Source organism: Mytilus californianus, unplaced genomic scaffold, assembly GCF_021869535.1.
Source record: "Mytilus californianus isolate M0D057914Y unplaced genomic scaffold, xbMytCali1.0.p SCAF_7, whole genome shotgun sequence".
Taxonomy (NCBI): Eukaryota; Metazoa; Mollusca; class Bivalvia; order Mytilida; family Mytilidae; genus Mytilus; species Mytilus californianus.
Window position 1 is genome coordinate 4,148,294 of NW_026262723.1, and position 22,349 is coordinate 4,170,642.

Consider the following 22,349-nt stretch of genomic DNA (forward strand, 5'->3'; position numbering starts at 1 on the left):
ATCACTGAATGGCATTGCATCTGTCTTTTGTAAAAACTATTTATAATTACACGGTATTTATTCTAAAATCTTAATGTTTGAAATAAAAGGTATATATTATAGCTATAGGCAACCGTTATATCATTTTCATCACCCCCTCCCCCCCCCCCCCCCCCCCCTCATCTAAAAAAAAAATGTTATCTACTCATTACCTCTTCACGCGAACCCCAATTCCAATTAATATTAAAAGTAATTAAATAAACGAATAATTTTAAAACGATAGTTTCAACCATTTTATTTAAAAAGTTAATTATATAGGTATCCGTTTCGAAACTTTTGTCTGCCATAAATTCATCTTTTTAAATGCAATCTATCTTTTTTTAAATTCAAGAGAGAGAAAGAGAGAAAGAAAGCGAAGTGGATGTATCATTCAAACTATTTTGCATCAATTATCAAGCCAAGACTTTTGTAAGATAGGATTCGTTGTATAAATCAAGTGCGACTGCAAAATATATCATTTGTGTGTTTTCAATACTATACCGATTATAACTGTTACACATGTACTTATAGTCTGGGAATATAGAAGTCAGCAGTTTATCTTGATTACATCAAATTAAAGAATCCATTCATCTATATGTTAAAATGTTTTAATTTGTGTGTGTATGTGTCTGGTGGGCTATACATATACTTCTTTATATTTTTGTTGTTTTTTCATATTCTTTCTTCTGAATACAAATATATATATAAGCACACCATCAAATTAATCATGTCAAAACTGTTGTAACTGCATGAATGGGGTTTTCTAACCACAAAGATATCAAATGCCAAGCCTATCCTTGATCTAAAAATTCTGGCGGGATCTTTATTTTTATTCAGTACAACAAACTATATAATATAACATATATATATATATATATATATAAAACAAGTCTTAAAGGGTACAACATCACAAAAAAATTAATAAATCATGATCAAATTTCAGATATTTCGGATATAATTATATATGTATATATAAAGTGCCTAGAAAATCAACCTAACGATGTAAGAGTAGATCTCGTTATATATATATATATATAATGATTTGTTTATATTATGTCTAAAAAGTAGATATTTTTGTTATGCTTTCGTACAAATTCATTCATGTAATTTATTATTATCATAGCTGCTGTGAACATATTATATTTAAAATTATTCTTGTGTTTTCCTCTTATTGTTAAATCATACTTTTTAATTTGGACACTTACAGAGAGGGGACGACCATTTGAAATCATTTTCATAATCCTCCTATATCCCCAGAGAAAATCAAATGGTCGTCCTTTTATATTAAGCAAATATTATGAAAACAAAGTGTCATCAAGGACAGACTTTAAATATGAATAAAAAGAAAAATGTCGTATGCATCAACAAGACAGTAACTCAATGACAAAAAAATTGGCAAATGACCAGATTGCAGATTAATTATACAGTTAATATATGTAGAAAACAACAATGGTTTGTTTTCTTTTTTACTTGCTTATAAAAGCAATAGTACTATCAATGTTGTTCTTAGTAAAAAAGGACAAGAAATCGTCCTAAATATGCATGCAATATTTGCCACTGGACGTTGTGCAACCAACAATCATTCATATATTGCGGAACATAAATTTGTGTATCCTTTGTGAACTAGACGTACGTTGTCTCCTTTCCTTTTTTTTTAGGGGGAGGGGAAGGGGGTGCAGTTATGTCTGCAAAACAGGTCATTATTTTTTTATACAAAAAGGAGAACAAATATTTCTAAATTCCAATTGACTGAATAAATACAAGAAACCTTAAAAGGAAATACATTACATTGAACTAAAGTCATTTTTTTTTACCGATATACGTATTTTGCTAAGGTATGTTGGTAAACAATTTCAGACATTTGTCTAGCTACACAATTTTAACTATCGCAAGATGGGGTCATCTAAAACAGGCAAATTGACATCTAAAAATATTGAACGCTTATGCATCTCTTTAAGATATAAGTTGGACGCAAAATAAATGTCAATTAATGTTCTTAAAAAATCAGTTTTTTTGTCCGCAAGTGAAAAAAAAAGTAGGACGAATTGGCAATTTATAGCCTGTTGACCAAATGAAAACGTCATCGGAATGCAATGTGAGTGATTTGATTGGTTAACCTCATTTATTAAACATTACATGTATTCAAGAAAACTTCTAACGAGCTTGAAACAAAGAACATGCATGCAATTATATATTTATATATACATAAGTACGTCTGAACAAGTGACAACTCTACAACAGATTTATTCATCGGATCACCAGCAGTGATGGTGATACATGGCTGTGTTACTGCATATTCTGTATATACAACTCGTCTTAACATCAGCCCATCTAGGTCAGATCTGTAAATTTGCTTTCGCAATTTTTTTGTTCTTCCCTCGCCGGGATTCGAACTCATGCTACTGAAATATTGTGACACCAAATCGCCTGCACTGTATCCGACGCGCTAGACCACTCGACCACCTTGGCTTCACATACATTGTTGGGCTGATGTTTAGACGAGTTGTATATATATATATATATACACTAAAGAGACATTAATTGTCGAAATCCGGATATGGTGTACAAATTTTTGCACCTCATGTTTGCGGTATACCATCTTTTCCGCAAGTTTATTGTTTTCTGTTTGGTAATAAATTAATAATAAGATCTATGTTGTTACATTTTTTGATCCGTTTATTTGGCAATCGCCAATGGCAGTCAGCAGGGTTTAAGAACATCAGTTGTTCGACCTGCTAGTCAGATGCGTTTTGTTAAAATATACTTTTTCACTCATTTGGTCTTTCGGAAAATGTTGTTTGTGCTGTATTTAGACCCTTCTACCAAGAAATTTGTTTTGCATGCACACGTATAAAAATTGCGTTTTTATCCAACGCAATCATAGGTTTGAACGTTGTTTTCAATTAAGACTTGTTTATATTTTTTCGTTTGGGCTTGAATTATATTTGCCTTCGGGTTTATATGATCCGTTCATCCTATTTTGACTCTTTCAAAATTCAAGAGTCTATCCTAAATTGAGGTAAATTATATGGCCTTCCAAATACCGTTTCGATTCCTAACATCACTGAAGAGACATTAATTGTCGAAATCCGGATATGGTGTACAAAAACCTTTGCACCTTTTGTTTGTGGTATATTATCTTTTCCGCAAGTTTATTGTTTTCTGTTTAGTATTAAATTTTTGATTAAGATCCATTTATTACATCGGTGATCCGTTTATTTGGCAATCGCCAATGGCAGTCAGCAGGGTTTAAGAACATTTGTTGTTCGACCTGTTATCCAAATGCGTTTTGTAAAAATATATATATAATATTTGTTAAGCCGAAATATTTGTCAACACGATTTAATAACAACATCTTCGTATAATACCATCTTATATTAGTATCGTTGTGCAAATCTCTAGACTCTTATAATTTTTTCCTTATCTGCACAGTATCGTCTATTCTAGACGATCCGGTACATAGTAAAGTTGCTGGTTGGTCCTTTTTATAGACTGCTATATATATATATATATATATATATATATAGTCAACAACACGGCCTTTAACATTGAGGAAAACCCATACTGTATAGCGGTTTATAGAATATGATTTATTTTAAACTTAAAGCATGACAAGAGTACTGCCACAACACGCCTGTCACTAGATGAGGGAGGATTAAGCGTTCAAAATATGATTAAACCTGTTATAATATTTATTATGTCTGTCCGAAACTAGCAGTGGTCGTTAATTACTTTTTTTTTTTTTTTTTATAGTTTTTAACATATATTTGATCGTTGGTTTGCTCTTTTGAAAAGCATATTTCACATAATGTTGTACCAGTGTCTTTTTAAAGTAAACTACACTCTACTGGTATTGCTCATAGTTCAAGACCGTACGATTGAATATATACAAATGTATGTTTGCCGCTATCAAACAGTATGCTACAATGTACATTTATAAAAATAAGAAAATAGATTTTATGAGTTGATTAACTAGCAGGACATAATTGTTCAATGAAAGGGTATTGGTGTTTTTAAATTGAGAATGTGTCAATGTGTGCACGTATATGTACATATACATTTTGAGATGCATTTAAATTTTCAATCGGACTTAATTAAGTCCGTGTTTGAAATTGCCTAGTGTCTTAAATTTCCAATTCGTATTAATATTTCCTGAATAGCAATCGATTTTGTTTACACTTTAGTCTATTTTCTGAATAAAACTGCTGAACGTCTTATATTCTGGTATCGTAACCTTTGCTTGAGATGGACGTCCGTTTAACTGTGCGGGATGAATAAATACGCAGCCACGTTCGATCGGAACTTGGATGGATGCTTTATGTCTATATGTTCCTGAGGGTTGACATGCTGGTGAAATATTGCTAGATAAATATCTGTCCTTATCAATACCCTAGCAGTGGCTGTCTCCAATTCCTAACCTTCAAACGGAACAGCCCTTTCTTTTAAAATCAACATATCGCATCCTGTACATGCATGACATATTTGACACTGGACGTAAACCATCAACTATCAGTCCTAGTATTACTGCTGCGTACAGATCAAGTAAAAAAATAATGAAGGTTGGTACCTAACGATATCATTAGCACACCAAATATTGTTTATTAATTTCATAGCCCTCTGTTCTCACATCTTTCTATATTCATAGCGGTATCTCTGGTAAAAAGCCTTGAATTCCCGTATTCTTTTGAAGGGTTTCTATTGAATTATGACAGATATAGATGACTTTATTAAAAATGATTAAATTTCCTAAAGACGTAAAGTTTGAAAGTAAAAAATACAACCACAAATTTACATTGTTAGGCAACAAATTTAAAGAAAGTCATTATCGAACTGAAAAAAAATCTACATTTCTTATTTATAGAAAGTCGAGTTGCGAGTTACGAAAGTAAAGTGCGATTTGAAAGAGTCAAGCTGCAAGTAAAAATAGAAGATTTGATAGTTAAGCATGTTTATAGAATATTTCAAAATAAAAATGATGTATAGTGGAAGTCTTTGAAATAACCGACATTCGTATGAAAACATGATTTGATTCAAACTAATATTGCTACATCATTCCAGAATAAATGAAAAATCTAAAAGTCACTGCAAAAAAAAAAGAGTATTTGGCACAGCAATTTATCAAAAAACTAAAAAGACCTTCGAATAAAATAAATAAAAACGTGAGGACCTGACAGACTTAACAATGTGTACAAACGATAAAAAAAAATTAAAAGAGAAAAAGCCTGTTAAAGTTGTAGTTATACGTAATGAATCTAAGCGTTATGATTGTAAGTTATTTAATTCCAATAAAAAGGCCAATGGCTGAAACATATGGAATCTTCAGGCTTATACTTTCATTAATTGCAATTTTTTTTAGATATAACATTATATTTTAACATAGTTTCATTTTTACATAATGTGAAATTAAGGCGTTATTACAGAGTAAATTGTTTTAGTCTGAACTAAATTGTATTAAACATTCGTGAAAGTATTGTATAAAATTATGCATGGAAATGGGGAATGTGTCAAAGAGACAAGAACCCGCCTATAGATTTAGTCTTAGATGCATGATTTTTTTTATTAGTTGCTAGTGGCTTTGGACTAGCTGTCAGTTACTGCGAGTACTCTCAGATCTGTACTTATATTGTCTTTTTGTTGTTGGGATGTACAAGTACCCTGCCACGTCCACTCTGTGTACAGTTGTATTTGTATTTATATCCATCTGACGAGTTAAGATTTTTTCAACTGATTTTTATAGTTTGTTCTAATGTTGTACTGTTACACTACTGTTCAAGGTTTGGAGGATGGTTGGGATCCCGCTAACATGTTTAACCCCGCCACATTATGCATGTTTGTGCCTGTCCCAAGTCAGGTGGTTGTCGTTTGTTTATGTGTTACTTATTTGTTTTCCGTTTTTTTTTTTGTACATAAATAAGGCCGTTAGCTTTCTCGTTTGAATTGTTTTACATTGTCATTTCGGGGCCTCTAATAGCTGACTATGCGATATGGGCTTTGTTCATTGTTGAAGGCAGTACGGTGATCTATAGTAGTTAATTTCAGTGTCATTTGTCTGTTGTAGAGAGTTGTCTAATTGGCAATCATACCAATCACGCTATCTACAGTATTTATTGTTAACATAATGTCGTTGAAATAATGCATGAAATATTTGGCACTGGACGTTATGGCTCTTGTTTGTGTGTCGTTAATGATGCTCGAAACCTAAAATTTATTAAAAACCTGATAACAGTTTTTGATTTGAACGGTTTTTAAAATACCAGAACTGTTGATAACAGGTAGTAAAGTCTGCTGAAGGCCCGCCGTGGGATTAATATAAAAGGCCTCATCAGAGTTTATTAGTAACACTTAATTTACATAGTAAACGATTAATTCAACTACACTAGAACTGTTTGTATGTTCGCTCTAAATGAGCATGAAATAATTGCAACTGAACAATAAGCAATTTCAGTCAAAATTTAAGGACATACATGTATTAGTGCTAAAAGACGTGAGACGTTCTGGCGTTTAACAGTGGACACGTTTTGGCGATAACAATTATCGGACACGTTTGGGCAATATTGAATATTACGAACACGTTTGGGGAGAATAGACACGTTTTGGGGAATCGGACACTTAATTAATCTTAGAATGTATTACTACAGGTGAAATTCGATGCATTCTAAAAACAAATTTTGTTTAAGTCCCAGTTTTCTTATCTGTAACACTTAGAAAAGTGGTGAGGCCACATCCTAGCTAAGATAGCTTCGATATACAGTAAGTCGGTACTCAAAATAAACTTAATTTATTTCAAAGATAGATCTTAGGACAGATCCTAAGACAGCTTCGATAAACAACGCCCCTGATCACACTTAGTTAATTTATAATATTCACCTAGACATTTCAATATTTTAATATATTAAAAGTTTAAACGAAAGTGAATAGACCGGTGTGCTTGAAAAACAGAGTAGTCAAAAAATGAAAGACTTTGTGAAAATAAGATTCCAATTACGTCATATAACAAGTTGAAAATAAATTTATTTAAAGAGTTTAACATTTGTTTTTTTTTTCTAGATCAATTTTCACAATATGTATAAAACGTCTAGATATTTGCCAACGACCTTTCTAACGAGGGCACTGTATCATTAACGATACATGTACACAATAAATAAATTATAACAATGATATATCAAATACTTTATATCGATGATATACTGTGTTTTTTACCAATTATTGCTCAATATCCCTTCTAATCTTTAATTAAGTAAATAGTTTTGAATAGCAAAGTTTTAATACTTTCATAACGATAAGAATAGTAACTAATGTCCCTTTAATAATCATCGCAAACATCTGTTTCTAATAATGTAGCTAAGTATTATGCTATAATTGCAAGCTTATCATACAGAACGTTTTTCTACAGGAGTGTGTCCCCCAAATCTGATTAGATTATAATATAGATTGTGAAGAATGTCGTATATTCAGAAGATTATCATTCGTTAACAAATACGCTGCTTTTTTGTTATGCTTCTTTTTTCTTGCATAATTTAGATTGTAGACAGGTTCCCAGTTTGTATTAAAAAACATAATGCACAATCTTGTATTTTTCGATAAATCAAAGCTATATGGTATGTTTTCAGATGTCCTGTTTACTCATAATGTAGAATATAAACACATGACATATGGATTTTATCGTTTTTGAATTAAGAGAAAATATTGTTTGTATCAATATTTTATTATTGTTTATATTCATCATAGTTATATTTTTATTTTTCTGACTATTGTGACTGTTCAACTTATCATTTGATATCTGTCTTTTTTTTCGCAATTTTAATTTCAACTTCATCGAATATTAAGCTATTATGGATCAATTGTACATAATTCCTGACATCTTCTAACCATGTGTTACATATAAAAATGAGAATGAAAATGGGGAATATGTCAAAGAGACAACAACCCGACCAAAGTGCAGACAACAGCCGAAGGCCACCAATAGGTCTTCAATGCAGAAAATCCCGCACCCGGATGTGGTCCTCAGCTGGCTCCTAACTAAAATTGTGTGCTTGTTCAGTGAAAATTGACGTCACACTAAACTCCAAAACATATAAGTGAACTAAAATAAAAAAACATACTAGACTAACAAAGGCAAGATGCTCCTGACTTGGGACAGGCGCAAAAATGCGGCCGGGTTGAATATGTTTTGTGTGATCTCAACCCTTCCCCTATACCTCTAGCCAATGTAGAATAAAGAAACAAAAAGCAATACGCACAGTTACATGTACATGTATTATTTCCATTTCTGTAGACATTAATTTATACTTGTTTGTTTTATATACACTTTGAGGGCGTTAGTCCAAATGGGTGTATCTAATGTACACCAATATATTATTGTCAATGCAGATTTGTAGTTGTCAATACTTTAAAGGAGGGATCTTTCTGCGATTCGACCATATATAATTGAAAAGCATGATAAATGCAGGATATCTAATTTCATTTAACAGTATCTTTGTGTACAATGTATATGCAACTACACATTCAAAGATCCAACTTCTATAGACATTTTAATATATCATTGTACATCCTGTATACGTTATTCAAATGGGTTTCATCAACTGTTTTTCTTTCTACCATTTTACATTCGAAAGAAATAGAAATAACATTAAACTAAAAAGGTAAAACAATGTTTATACCGATCTAGTGGTGTATGGTAAGTAATTATAATAAATTATAAACCTACATTCGGCACAATATGTACGAAACTCCTCGATTCATAACAAGGTATAAATACTCAATAGAAGAATGTCATAATAAATAAGTATGATACGGACGACACTTGCAATCTCGTATTTCTAATGAAAACAAACAGGAAGCAGTATTATATACTTGGTAGATATCTATTATATATTAATACGGTTTTGTCGAAAGATATTCATATAATAACTATAAAACGAAAATGCTGTAAGACTGCCAATGAGACAACAGTCCACTATAGACCAAAATACGTAGAGGATAAGAACTAACAGTCACCGTATGGCCTTATAACGATGAGTCTTAAAAAAAATGTTTTGATCTACCCATGAATAAAAATAGATAAACAGGCAATGTCATTTAAAATTTAACTTCGTTTTTGTCGTTATTTTACGGAAGCGTAAAAGTCCCATACATTTGTTTTCTTATATGTCTCCTAATGTTTGCGTTATAATGCAAACCTTTGCGAAATAACACAAACAACTGCGTATAATGCGAACCTTTGCGAACTAACGCAAACATTTGCGAAATAAGGCAAACCTGTGCGATATAACGCAAACATTATTTTTTCTTTCTATTTCTTATGTTAGATTTAAGGGAATAAGCTGTTGTAAATAAAGAAAGGTACATGTATTAAAATTAACCACCCTGTGTACTTACTGCAAAGTAAAATGCCGAGTGTTATGCACATATCATTGCATAACAATGAGGAGAAGAATAAACCTTTATATATATATATAAACTGGTAATTATTGATTGATTGATTTTTCGTTGCTTAACGTCCAGTGAAAAATATTTAATGCATGTTTAGGACGAGAACAAGTTAACAATAAATACAATAGGCAGGTCTTGTATAAGTGGCCATCCAGGATGAAGGTCGGGGAAATTTGGATTGGCAATGTAAAATGAGAGTATTTTGGATAGGGACAGAAATTTTGCCTTGCAACAGGCCACCTACGGACCCCTCAAAGAGTTGTTTTAAGGGTTCTTAACTTACTGATAGCGTTACACTCTCTTTACATGAGGCATCAGACTTAACGTCCCCGTTCTGACTGGATGTGACTGCAAATACGTACATCCCGCACAGCCAAAAGGACTTTGTCAAGCGTTTTACTGCCGGTCGAAAGAAGACTACGTGACCATACTTCTATCTCCCAGTCACCCTTTGGGGTCCCTGTTAATGTAGCCGAGAAAAAACACTTCCAAAGTAAGCGCTTGTTTGAGCATTGTGAAAGATTGGTTAGATCTTTATAAACTACCATATTGAAATAAATGTATAATATGACGATTTCTTATTATCATAATTATGTAGTCTATAATAATTTTCTACGCAAGCATCTTAAATAATCACCTTACAAGATTGAAGTTCAAAATCTCCATATTTTTGTCAATTAAAGAAACTTTATCATATACTGAAATTCGATAAACGATTTCGTAAAACAGCACTATTTTTTTTTCTTCTTCAAAGTAAATCATTTTGAAGCCGAAAAATCGTTTTGTCTACTTGACTCGAGAGTTTCGCAATTGTATGAACTTTTTTGTTGCTCTTCCCTACTTTGCCACTTCCCTGTAAATTAAAATTATCGAAAGCGTAGTCTTTCAATTAAAATTGTTCTATTCCATATCAATTTTCACGTTATATTTATATAATTTTCTGATACAAAAATATTTCTTAATTTGTGTATAATTGTGATACAAGTATTCCTTTATTCGTATGTATATTTATTTTATGAGTTTGTCTGATTTTTATGCTCTCTTTCTTAACTAAATCACAAACAGGCAGACGGACATGCAAATGCAGATATTTACAAAACACCACTTTCAAATTAAATAAAAAAACATAAAATTTACATTCAATAAAAAAGTTTTTAATTATAAAATATTCAAAACTTAATGAATCATTTAAATCAAAACGTGTGCGTAATATAGCAATTGTTTCGTTAAAAATATGTACAAATGTGTGTTATTTAAACAAATACTCCTTTTTACAACATAAATGTTCTACTATCGTTTCTTTTGTGAACAGTAACTTTTGTGGTTGAATCATACCAAGATGAGTTGTTATTACATGTTGTACACGCTACATATCTTGACAGCAGTGATGAAAATAAACCATGATACATCGTTATGCACTTAAATGCCGTATCTTACGATTTAATCTTATCATAATTATCCGATCATGGAAGTAGTTTATTGACAATATAATACTTCCATGATCCAATTAATAGTACCTAAATCAACAAAAGAACACTGTAAAATATTTAAAAAATAATTCTAAAATTAAAAGAAATATAAAGTTTCTACACGCGGTAAAGAAAATATCGCTATTTACAAAATTAAGATCAGACATATGATTTTAGTTGTTAAATAATTTTGTTATTTGGCATTATTTTAGTTAACAAATACATCGTTATGCATTAAATAAACTTTGAAAGATAATATTTTATTTGGTGTTTTGATATTTTATTGTTTCAACATGCATATGACAACAGACAATTGTTTAGATAAACCTTTAAAATTTATTTCAAGTATATTCATTTCAAACGTCTTAAACTAGATAATTCAAGATTTCAACAATGAAAATGAAATATGCAGCTGTAAATCACATGCAAATTAGATTAGAAATATAACAAAAACACATCTTCAACCTTAGATTAGCAATAAAAAGATCGATTTATCAAAGAACTATAACCGCAAGTTGTATTTTAAACCGATACTAGTTGTCTCCCTTTGTTAAATTATTTACAACAAACAAAGAGGGTGGTGTCGGGAGAATTTAAGGCGTGTCGATGAAAATCTGACAGTTGTTCATTATGACCTGGTATAAACGCCACTCAAAAATAACTTTTTTTTTCTAGAAATTTCCCAAAATTAGTCACGGGGCCCAAAAAACGACCGAAAAAAATATTTAAAATTATAAAATTTTTCTTATCTTATGTATTTCCATAATTTTATGAATTACGAAATCCCATAATATAGTTACAAAATTAGCCGATTACCTAATATTATGAAGTTTCATAATAATGTGTTAAATTAGGATATTTCATAATATTATGCAATTTCCTATTTGCCTCGACTGTTATATGACTTGTCAGTAGCAATCGAGTCAAAACTGTTTGAAGACCAAATTAAATAAGAAGTTCACGATCATTCAAATTGACAATTCCAAAAACCTTAGTAATTCGAACAATTCAAAATGTATACACAGGAAAGATACAGAAAACTAATCTAAAAATGATATGTCATTTCAAAAGCATCCAGCATTATGATCCTTTTCTGAATACACCAAAGTTAAATCATCCACCGTTTCACAAAACCACAAAAGGCGATCTGCTCATAAGCATTTAAATATCATACAAAATGTTCACAAACATATTTATTTGTTTTCAATATAAATGACCAAATTACTTTTCAGTGAACAATGACGTTCGAAATTACTATTTCAAATGGCTCTTAAGATTGTTTTGCAGAGATTTATGCAAAATGATTTAAAAAATCAGAATATTTATATAGATTTAATTTCTGACCATGAACACAAAAAAATAGTTTTTAAGACCACCGTTAAAAAGATCATGAAATATGTCTTTTTTGCAGCGTTCGTATCATTCTGTAATTATATGATAATTTATCATTTGAGTTGATTTAATTGAAAACTGGACTAACACGACCTTTTGATGTTCATTTTTGATTTTGGTTCATTCACGATTTAATCTACTAATCAAACACGTTAACAAAATATAAGTATATAGTATAACAATATGTAAACGGAACCTTTAGTCTTGTCATTCATTGACTATCACATCCCAAATAAGTCTTTTGTTTTAATAAACTGAACATTTTCCATTTACACTTAAACTCACTCATCATAGATACCAGGATTGAATTTTGTATTTGCGCCAGAGGCGCGTTTCGTCTACAAAAGACTCCTCAGTGACGCTCGAATCAAACAAAGTTAAAAAGGCAAACTAAAGTACGAAGTTGAAGAGCATTGAGGACCAAAAATTCTTAAAAATTTTGCCAAATACAGTTAAGGTAATCTATTTCTGAGGTTGAATGTACTTTCAGATACACTGAAGATTTAGTTTTAAATATAGCATGATATATTGGAATGTGAACATACTAAATTCTATACGGTTTTCGTAATATACTTTGCGTAAGGATATGAATCGTATTTACTTGAGAAGTGACGCATTATTTTTTTTAACTAAATGCGCAGTTTCATCGCATGAATGACACTTTTTTGTAACGTATCCAACCTTTTGCTAATTCTAAGAATTTTTTTCACATATTATGATGTTGAATTGTATTCATTATCCGATCGGAAACTTCTTCTTTCACGATCATTGTTCGTGATATACTGAATAAAAGGCGTCCTAAAAATAAGGATCAATTTTACATTCGATTTCACAACAATAATCTAAATTAGAATGTTTCGTTTTGTAATCAACGTCGTCAGACAATGTGACTGTTTGATGTATATATCATTGAATGATGCTATTAGAATTATTTTGCAAAGCCAAACATAATAGATAGAACGATCTCGCACAATTCATTATACAACTTTTTTATTTTTGTTTTTCAAAAATGATTTAAAACCTTTTACATTACTGATAATGATTTTACCACATTAAAAATATCAATGTATATTTAAAACAAACATGCCGAGAATAATATCGTTTTGTCATCGTTAGTAAGCAACCTTCAGATTGATCGACAAAAAGTGTTTAAAGTTGATTAAAGAAATTAAAAGAAAACTTGCTATAAAATAAACAAGCAATTTTTCAATTTGAAACAATCTTTTTCAACAAGTGCAGTGTCGAACAGATATCATTGCGATCACTTGCGCTAATCCCAAATTGATACCTGTGTATAAACTCCGTTGAAACGTACGTTTAAATTCTAGGGACAGTAGTTTATTGGTGTTCAAATCTCGTAAATCGATTACGAAGAGACATAGTAAGGTCACAGACAAAATTTGAGGGAATAAAAAAAGAGGCAGGGCATGACAACCATCTGCTGCTATGCATGAATCACTCGCCATTCTAACAGTTATCCGCCAAAATTTACACATTATAATGTTTAACACATTTTACACATGCAACACCTCGTCCTCGAAGCGTTGTCTCTTTCAACACTTGCCATTTAACCTTATAAATAATAATATTTCAAACCATGCTGGGGGTTTTTAGTTTAAAGCGATTCTGCATAAAAATTCAGCAACCATATTTTTGTTGTTGTTATGTTTTTTTGGGGGGAGGGGTGCTTTTGTATTTATTCAAACAAAAGCACTTCAAAATAACTGAAATACATACTGTATACATAGAATTGATAAAAACTGTCTATGTTTCTGACTTTGTACTTTTCGAAGTACATCCCAGCAAACACACAACATTTTAAAAACATTTTTTAAATGTCATATGGACGTCTCTCACAAAATATTTCAATAAGATATCATTTAAACATAAAAAAAAATGTTTATTTTATTGTTTTTGAAATGTTTTATTTCTAACATTTAAGTAAAATGTTTTTACAACATTAACAAAATATAATTTGCTAATATCTTTTATTCATGTTCTCAAACATTGTTCTAAAATATCCCGTAGATATTTTATAATATAAAAAAATAATATTTTCTTCAATTGGTATTTTATATTTTAACAACATTTAAAATAAATATTTTCCAAATATCCAAAAAACATTCTGCAAAAAAATGTTTTACAGAAAATATAGTTTTGCTATTTGCATAAAATGTTTTATAACGTAAAATTAACATGTTTTACATAAAACATCTGAAAAATATCAGCTAAATGTTTTCTATAAAATATTCTGACATACACATTACTTAATAGTCTTACTGATATTTTATTCAACATTTTACGGATATAAAAATAACATTTTATTTAAACTTTATTCAAAACCCCACAAACAACGTTTTGTAGAATTAGCTCGTATTTTTCAGGATAAGATATAGTACTACACTACATTTCATCAATGTCACGACAAGCAAGATACTATGGTTGAAATCCTTAATTGATATCTTGAAGATCCTTGAAGTCAGATTTTATTCCTTCTTATATTAAAATTCAAAAGAGTCAACATTAAATTAAGCAATTATGTATAAATAAACAATCACCTTTCTTTAATGTTTATTCATTTCGTTCGTGTATATTTTAGAAACTAAGAAATGAAAACTGTAACTGTACTAAGTTCAATTTTCGTATCGTTTATATGCCTTACGGAAAACCGACCTTTTCCGGAATCGACTTTTGTTTTATCACCGGAATTATTTTGAAATTTGAATTTCGAAACGAAGACAGGATATCAACAAAGAGAGCCAAGAAAATTGTTTGTTACGCGATATATACTCACTTGGTAAGAATGATTAATCTGTTAAGATGAAACTTGTGCATTCATTGTGTGTGCTCAATCATAATCGGAACCAAATTACATCTGTTTCTGGAGGTGTGGATCAATGTTTTGAAAAAAGGGGGGCCCCTGCCCAAGGCAAGCAAACGTTTGGAGTGATACTTGTAAATAGTCTATACATTTTTCTTATAAGTAGCTCCATTAGGGGGTCGGGGCCCCTAAATCCGCCACTGTTCAAGCATCTACGTACACCAATTATGAATTTGTTCATTGATATAAAAAAATTATAAGGATATGTGGCTTGTGTGTTTGATTGCCAATACACCTTATCACTATTTGTCCACCATTACTGGTCAAGGACATCACAAAAGTTCCCGTTAAATGTTGACGTCATATTAGAAAATATTTGACACCACAATTGACAGTAATAGACCTTATCGCTATTTGTCCACCATTACTGGACATCACACAACTGTCACAAGTTCCCTTAAAATTTTGACATCATCATAAAAAATATCTGATGCCACAATGGAAAAGTGATTGTTGTTTGACGTCAAAAGTTCAAGCAGGATAGATTATCGGGTCAAGCGGGAATAGTGATAAGGTGTATTATTGTATGACGTATGCTGACGTAAAAAGTTCAAGCGGGACAGATTTCCAAATACTGAAATAGCGATAAGGTGTATGAGACAGCTATCCACCAGAATTTAAATGACTTGGATAAAAGAAATTATAGGTCACTGTACGGCTTTCAAAACTGAGAAAACCAATGCCATATAGTCCACTTTGAAGCCTTGACAAACAAATGTTAAATTTTTCTCAACACAATTGAAACAAAACAACTAACTGCCTACATTAAATACACATTATGAAAAAGAAATTTGACAGACTTAAACCAACAACAACTATTGCAACAAGCATGACTCAATACCTTGTTTCCGAGGCACACAAACAAGTTACAATAACACTAATATAAGCACCATTTGAATAATCAGAATATGGAGATTTTTTTTTCTAGTAAAATCAGTGTATGTATGTATTTGCAAAACAGTAAATTAAATTTCCCTTAACAGCTTAATGAACATTACAAAGACAAGCAAGATAATATAAACTGTTGCTTAAAATTATATTTATTGCTTCATACACACAATGTACATACAATGTATCTTTTATTTTTAACAGGAGCTAAAAGAAATCCACAAAGGACAAGTTCAATATGCAGGTTTACAATTTGGAAGTGGCGCAGGTTCTTTGGAATGTCTACAACCTTTCAGGAGAATTTTTTTTTTATGTAAGATTTTCATACAGAATTACTGTTATTCCATATTTAATTCAAATATTTAGCATAAAAAATGCATTACATTGAAGATTAAGGGCATACAATACAGAAAAGATATCTGGATATTTGAATAAATTATTTTTTTGGTGACAAAATAGAAACAAGTTGTTTATTTAAATCAATCTTTTAGTCCAACAGTGTGCTTTCATGAACAACATATTTGCTTTTCTTTGAAGTATTTCAAATACATATAAACAACTCATTTAATGACATCTGGTCCGAGTACACAGTTATTTCGTAGTGCATTTCTTTTAGACAATAAATGAAAATTTAAAAAATCCCACCTGCGCTTTCTCAATAATATTTTTACAGTGTGTTGTACTACTTTTGGGACAAATTATATCAAAATTATAGAAAACTTCATCAGCTCTAACTCAAAATATGGACAATTTTATGTTAAGGGGGTCTTGAAATCTTTTGACAGCTTCCGAAGTGCTTATTTTTAACCTTTTTCAGCTGGACCAAATCACTACTTTACTTTAAAATCCATGACCCAAATTTTTTTACAGTGTAATTTCATCCCCCTACTTGCTATTTGAGGCATAAAACATGGAGAAATAAATTTGGAAGGGAATAAAAAAAATTGGCAAGTAACACACTGTCCACACTAGGGACTATATGTGTGGACAACGAAAATCAAAGGACGATAACTGTGTACTCGGACCTAATAGGATAGAAAAAGTTGACCAATCTTAATAAAACTTGGTATGACCAAAGTTTAATAAATTATGAGACTGCCTACAAAGTTTCATGGCAATAAGATATATATTATAGACAATATGATAAATTCTATATTCAACTTTGCGTGTTAAATTTTGACGTTAAAATTGAAAAATTTCAACTATCAACATTTGAGGCTTTTAAAATTAAAATATTGCAAAAAAATACTTTTAAAATGCCTTAATATATAATATATCATGTATTAAAAGCAATAGAGTACTCATTTGATATATCAGACTTAGCATAATTTTTCAAAAGTCAAATTTATATGAGCCTGTGCCTAAAAATGGAGGTTTTCCAATGAAGGGGGGCCTTACATGAATATGTAATATTTTCCAGCAATTTAAAATTTTTGAAGCTTTTTGGTTATAAATAATCCTTACATATGTATCTAATGTACTTTAAATGGAAATAAAACTTACAAATAACATGTCATATTAGTTTAAAAGGGTCTTAGGCCAAGTAAGACTGAAAATAATTTAGGGTCAATTTAGCCCGTAGCACATATTCACATATAAAAATGCATATTGAAGCTATAGGAAATAAAAATGTGTGTCTTTTCTATCATTTCTATACTCAGGTGACATGATACAATAAATCTGAGCACAAAAAGACTCTTGCATTCAACTTTTTTTGCAGACAGTATGGTCTGATATAAAGATTTTTCACTTTTTAGTGAAAAACTTGCAGGTAATTTTAGTCTCAACAGGCTTATATTTGAACCACTTGCTATCCTACAGAAGAAAAGAAAGATACTATGTGAAATGAAACAGGTACAAAAGACATTGTTAAGTGCTTTTTATACAAATTTAGTGAGGTCTTTATTATGGACTTCAACTTTTATGTACCAAGCTCCTCACATTTAACTTGATCCAAACAGGGCGTTAGACGAGGGTCATTTATACAACACATTTTGCACATATTGTCTGAGATAATCTTCTTTTCTGTAGATTCAGAGTTCACAAATGAGTAATACAACTGGATTAAAGCATAGAAACACAAATATTGACACATGAAAACCTGTCAGATAGAAAGTCAGAATGCCACTTATGCATCAAAATTGAAAAAGCTATGAAATGCTTATTTTGACCATATAATGCCAAAATTGGTCATTTTTGCAGAAATTCTATCAAATAAAAGTTTAAATCCTTTAGTTTCATGCTATTTGACAAATTGACACCATCAAATCATTCAGGGAAGTTTCCAAAGTACAGATTCTATATTTCCTGATTTCACCTCTTAGGTCCCAGTACACAGTTATTTCGTAGTGCATTTCTTTTAGACAATAAATGAAAATTAAAAAAATCCCACCTGCGCTTTCTCAATAATATTTTTACAGTGTGTTGTACTACTTTTGGGACAAATTATATCAAAATTATAGAAAACTACATCGGCTCTAACTCAAAATATGGACAATTTTATGTTAAGGGGGTCTTGAAATCTTTTGACAGCTTCCAAAGTGCTTATTTTTAACCTTTTTCAGCTGGACCAAATCACTACTTTACTTTAAAATTCTTGACCCAAATTTTTTTACAGTGTAATTTCATCCCCCTACTTGCTAAAGTATAAAACATGGAGAAATAAATTTGGAAGGGGTATAAAAAAAATTGGCAAGTAACACACTGTCCACACTAGGGACTATATGTGTGGACAACGAAAATCAAAGGACGATAACTGTGTACTCGGACCATCTGTGTGTTTCTCGGAAGTTAAGTTATATTATTATCATCATTGCGAAAACAATGCGTAACACTTCGATAAGTTATTATGTGCCTATAGTATACTTCTAGGACTGTATCAAATGCCCTTAGATACAAATGACAAGTTATAAACAATGTCTTTCTACAGAGTTTAACACTTAAAAAGGACAATAAGATGTTTAATGACATTATGAGGGCTTTTAAAGGCCCCTACATGATACAATGCATTTAATGAAAACTAAAAAAAAAAACAAGAAAAACAACAGCCTGGTTTATACAAAACAATAAAAGAAAAAAAAATATGATAGTCAACATCCAACGAGTATAATGAAATAAGACTCTTGATTGGACACATATCTAGTCTAAAGTTTTTTATGTGGTTTTTTTTTTTAATAACTAAATGAAGTTCAGCGTGGCATATTGCTCTCTCTTAACACGGTCAGCCATTTATCGTCCCCTTCCTACAGACTATCATCGTTATTTGTTTCAAAACTTTAAAGGGGAGGGGATGTATATCCTTCAGGCAACGTGAATCGTTCTATAATAAAGGAATGTGCAAGAAGTTTATATATGAATGTAAGATTAATTTTTTTTTCAGAAGCATGGCACAGCAAGAAAAAGATACAAGACACTACAAGACATTCCAAGTGATTTTGAATAAGACAATTGATTGACTTTTTCAATGTATTCTTAAATAAATCAAATAGTTGATGTAAAATGGTGTTTTGTTCTCATCTCTTCAGCCAATTATCAATGATTATTGACTTAAGATGTAATCCTATTAGAAGTGTAGCGTTTTAGTTTAGAAAGAGAAGTTGAATTGAAAAATCTGAATTTGGGACACAAGTTTTAGTCAATGTAACTTGAACTTAAAAATGTGTATAATGTTTGCATAATGTCCAATGGCATATATGTCATGCATGTTCAGGTTGACATATGCATGATGTGTATAAGATAGGTAATAAAAGTTGAGAATGAAAAACTAAACATTATACCATTGTGGTTGGAATGTGGGCTTTCTTGCACTGTCTGTCGTCTGTCCACCTATATTTGTCGGATTTTGTCCAACAAATATTTTCATAGATATAAGAAGATGTGGTATGAGTGCCAATGAGACAACTCTCCATCCAAGTCAAAATTTATCATCACTGTTTTTCCCAAAACTGCTGATAAAGATGAGTTCATATTTAATGAGCTGCTTGATAGTGATGAACTGTGATGTGTGAACATTTTTGTATCTGGCACCTGTTTCCTGTTTGCTTATACATTGTATTTCAAAATGTTGAATGTTTTCAAATTTTCATTACTTTAATTAGTAATGCTGATGAACAGAATGACTTCATATTTGGTAAGTGGCTTGACCATGATGAGTTGTGTCTGCCATTTTGGATGTGTCAAAATTTGTAGATACTTCTTGTTTTTAGAGACTTTGAATTGTGAATTTCATATGCTTAGCAAAACAACTGATTTATTCTTGTTTGTACATGTATATAGAATTAATCACTGTTTATAAATTAATTTAACTAATGATTTGTTATTTAAAACAGCAGGAAACTCAATCAAAAGTACAGAAAATTTTATATTGATATGATCTAGATATCAACCAAAAACATCTTCTTAAAACATTTTGAAAACATTTTTTAAGCACAGTCTTACTTGCAAGAAAACATCCAAAAAACATTTTCATAACATTATTTGATGTTCATGATGTTTTTCAAACGTTCAGAAAATATTTCTAGAAAATATTTTTTAAAAGGTTATCAAAATGTTTTATGCGCCATTGTTTTTCACATTATCATGATATTTCTTTACAACATTTTAATTATATTTTGCAAATATTTTAGAAAATATATTAGAAAACGTTTTAGCGATATATATTCTACCATACATTTAATGTTTTTCTCACGTTTTTTTGTGATATTTTCATGACATTAGACACAACATTTTAAAAACATTTTTAAGATGTTTTTGTGTTTGCTGGGATGATAGGTTATACCTGGTTTGACAGCTAGCTAAACCGCCCACTTGTAGGACAATTGACTTTAGTTTAATGTTATATATTAAAAATATATAACATAAATATCAAACTCTAACTTAAATTCAAAAAGGGGAAAGTCCATCAAACCTGACAAAATCAAACGTTAGACTTTATCAACCAACGGAACGAATGGAAATCATCTGCCATATTCCTGCCCGAAGACATTGGTCGGTTGAACTTGGTGATTTAAATGCCTTATTGTGCATTCAAAATACAAAATTTAATGTGCAAACTTATAGACAAAGTCCAATTTGCTGACTTTTTGATTCGTCATTAATCTATAAACGAAATATAAATAGTATTACATGGATAATAAGAAAACTTAATTATTTTGAAATGATAACGTAGAGAAGAACGAATGTTATGAACTATTTTACAATTTGTTAAACACTCCCATAAATTACATGTTCACATTATTTTTTTCTGGTATTTTTTTCTCTGTTTACATTGATGACATAGCAAAACAATATAACTGTCGACCCGCACTCAAGATTAAATACTTAATATTCTTTTAATTTCGTGTTTTTTGTGGATTGAGGAATAACTAGATTTTTTCTAACAGTTAACACATAAGTCTATAAGAAATTGGTATTCCGTTGAACACTCAAATTCTTAGTTCACCTTTATCAATGACATCAATATATTGAGGAATAACTGCGTTTTCGTGGATCTTACTGAAGTGGTATTGTTACATTCTTCACGCAACCCTATAAGAAATTTATATTTCGTTGAACACTTAAATTATTGGTTCAACAGGTTCAACTATATAAATGAAATCATAAAATACATGTTCAGATGTGTTTGGCCACAAGTAAATATATGGAGTATTATAAGCATATCATGTCAGGTCAACAGCAATAGTTGTGATGTAATTAAAGCATTCGTACAATTATGTGAGACCTTATTCAAAATATTAATATAAGGGATAAAAAGTGACCATATCGTACCTTCTTCTTTTAAGTAAAGTATTAATTAGAATTTACCAGTACAGTTTATGTTACCAAAAAAGAAATCAAGAAATATGTGGGTGTGAACTTACAACAACAGTCTGTTCTACCAAAAATAACAACATTACTAATAGCATAAATTGCTCCAAGATCCACCGCCCACCAATGACGTTGATCATGAGGTGGAGCAGTGTGTGTACACCCTGATGACAGCCACATATTTTGTTCGTATTCTCCATCTACTGCATTTGCAGACTTTCTATAGCCGATATCATCATCAAAGAATGTTGACTGGGCGGTTTGTTTGTACTTCGCAATGTTCAATGCAACTGTAATATAAAATGACGTAAATAAATGAAAACAATTGTTCTCTTATTAAAAACAAATAGTTATGCGTTTAGGAATGATTGATTCTTTCATAATTGGGTGTGTAAATACCAAAGTCTCCCAATCTTCTATAATTGCAAGTAATGTGAAGTAAAGATAGTAAAATCATATATTGA

At 30.7% G+C, this 22,349-nt stretch overlaps 1 long non-coding RNA gene across 2 annotated transcripts in view; it reads right to left on the reverse strand.

Moving 5' to 3' along the window:
• Window positions 1-22,349, reverse strand: part of LOC127708254 (uncharacterized) — an 84,200-nt gene that overhangs the window by 16,859 nt on the left and 44,992 nt on the right. For both annotated transcript variants that reach the window (XR_007985217.1, XR_007985216.1), the window contains exon 2: window positions 21,939-22,175. This is a non-coding gene — a long non-coding RNA (uncharacterized LOC127708254). The remainder of the gene's footprint in view (window positions 1-21,938; window positions 22,176-22,349) is intronic.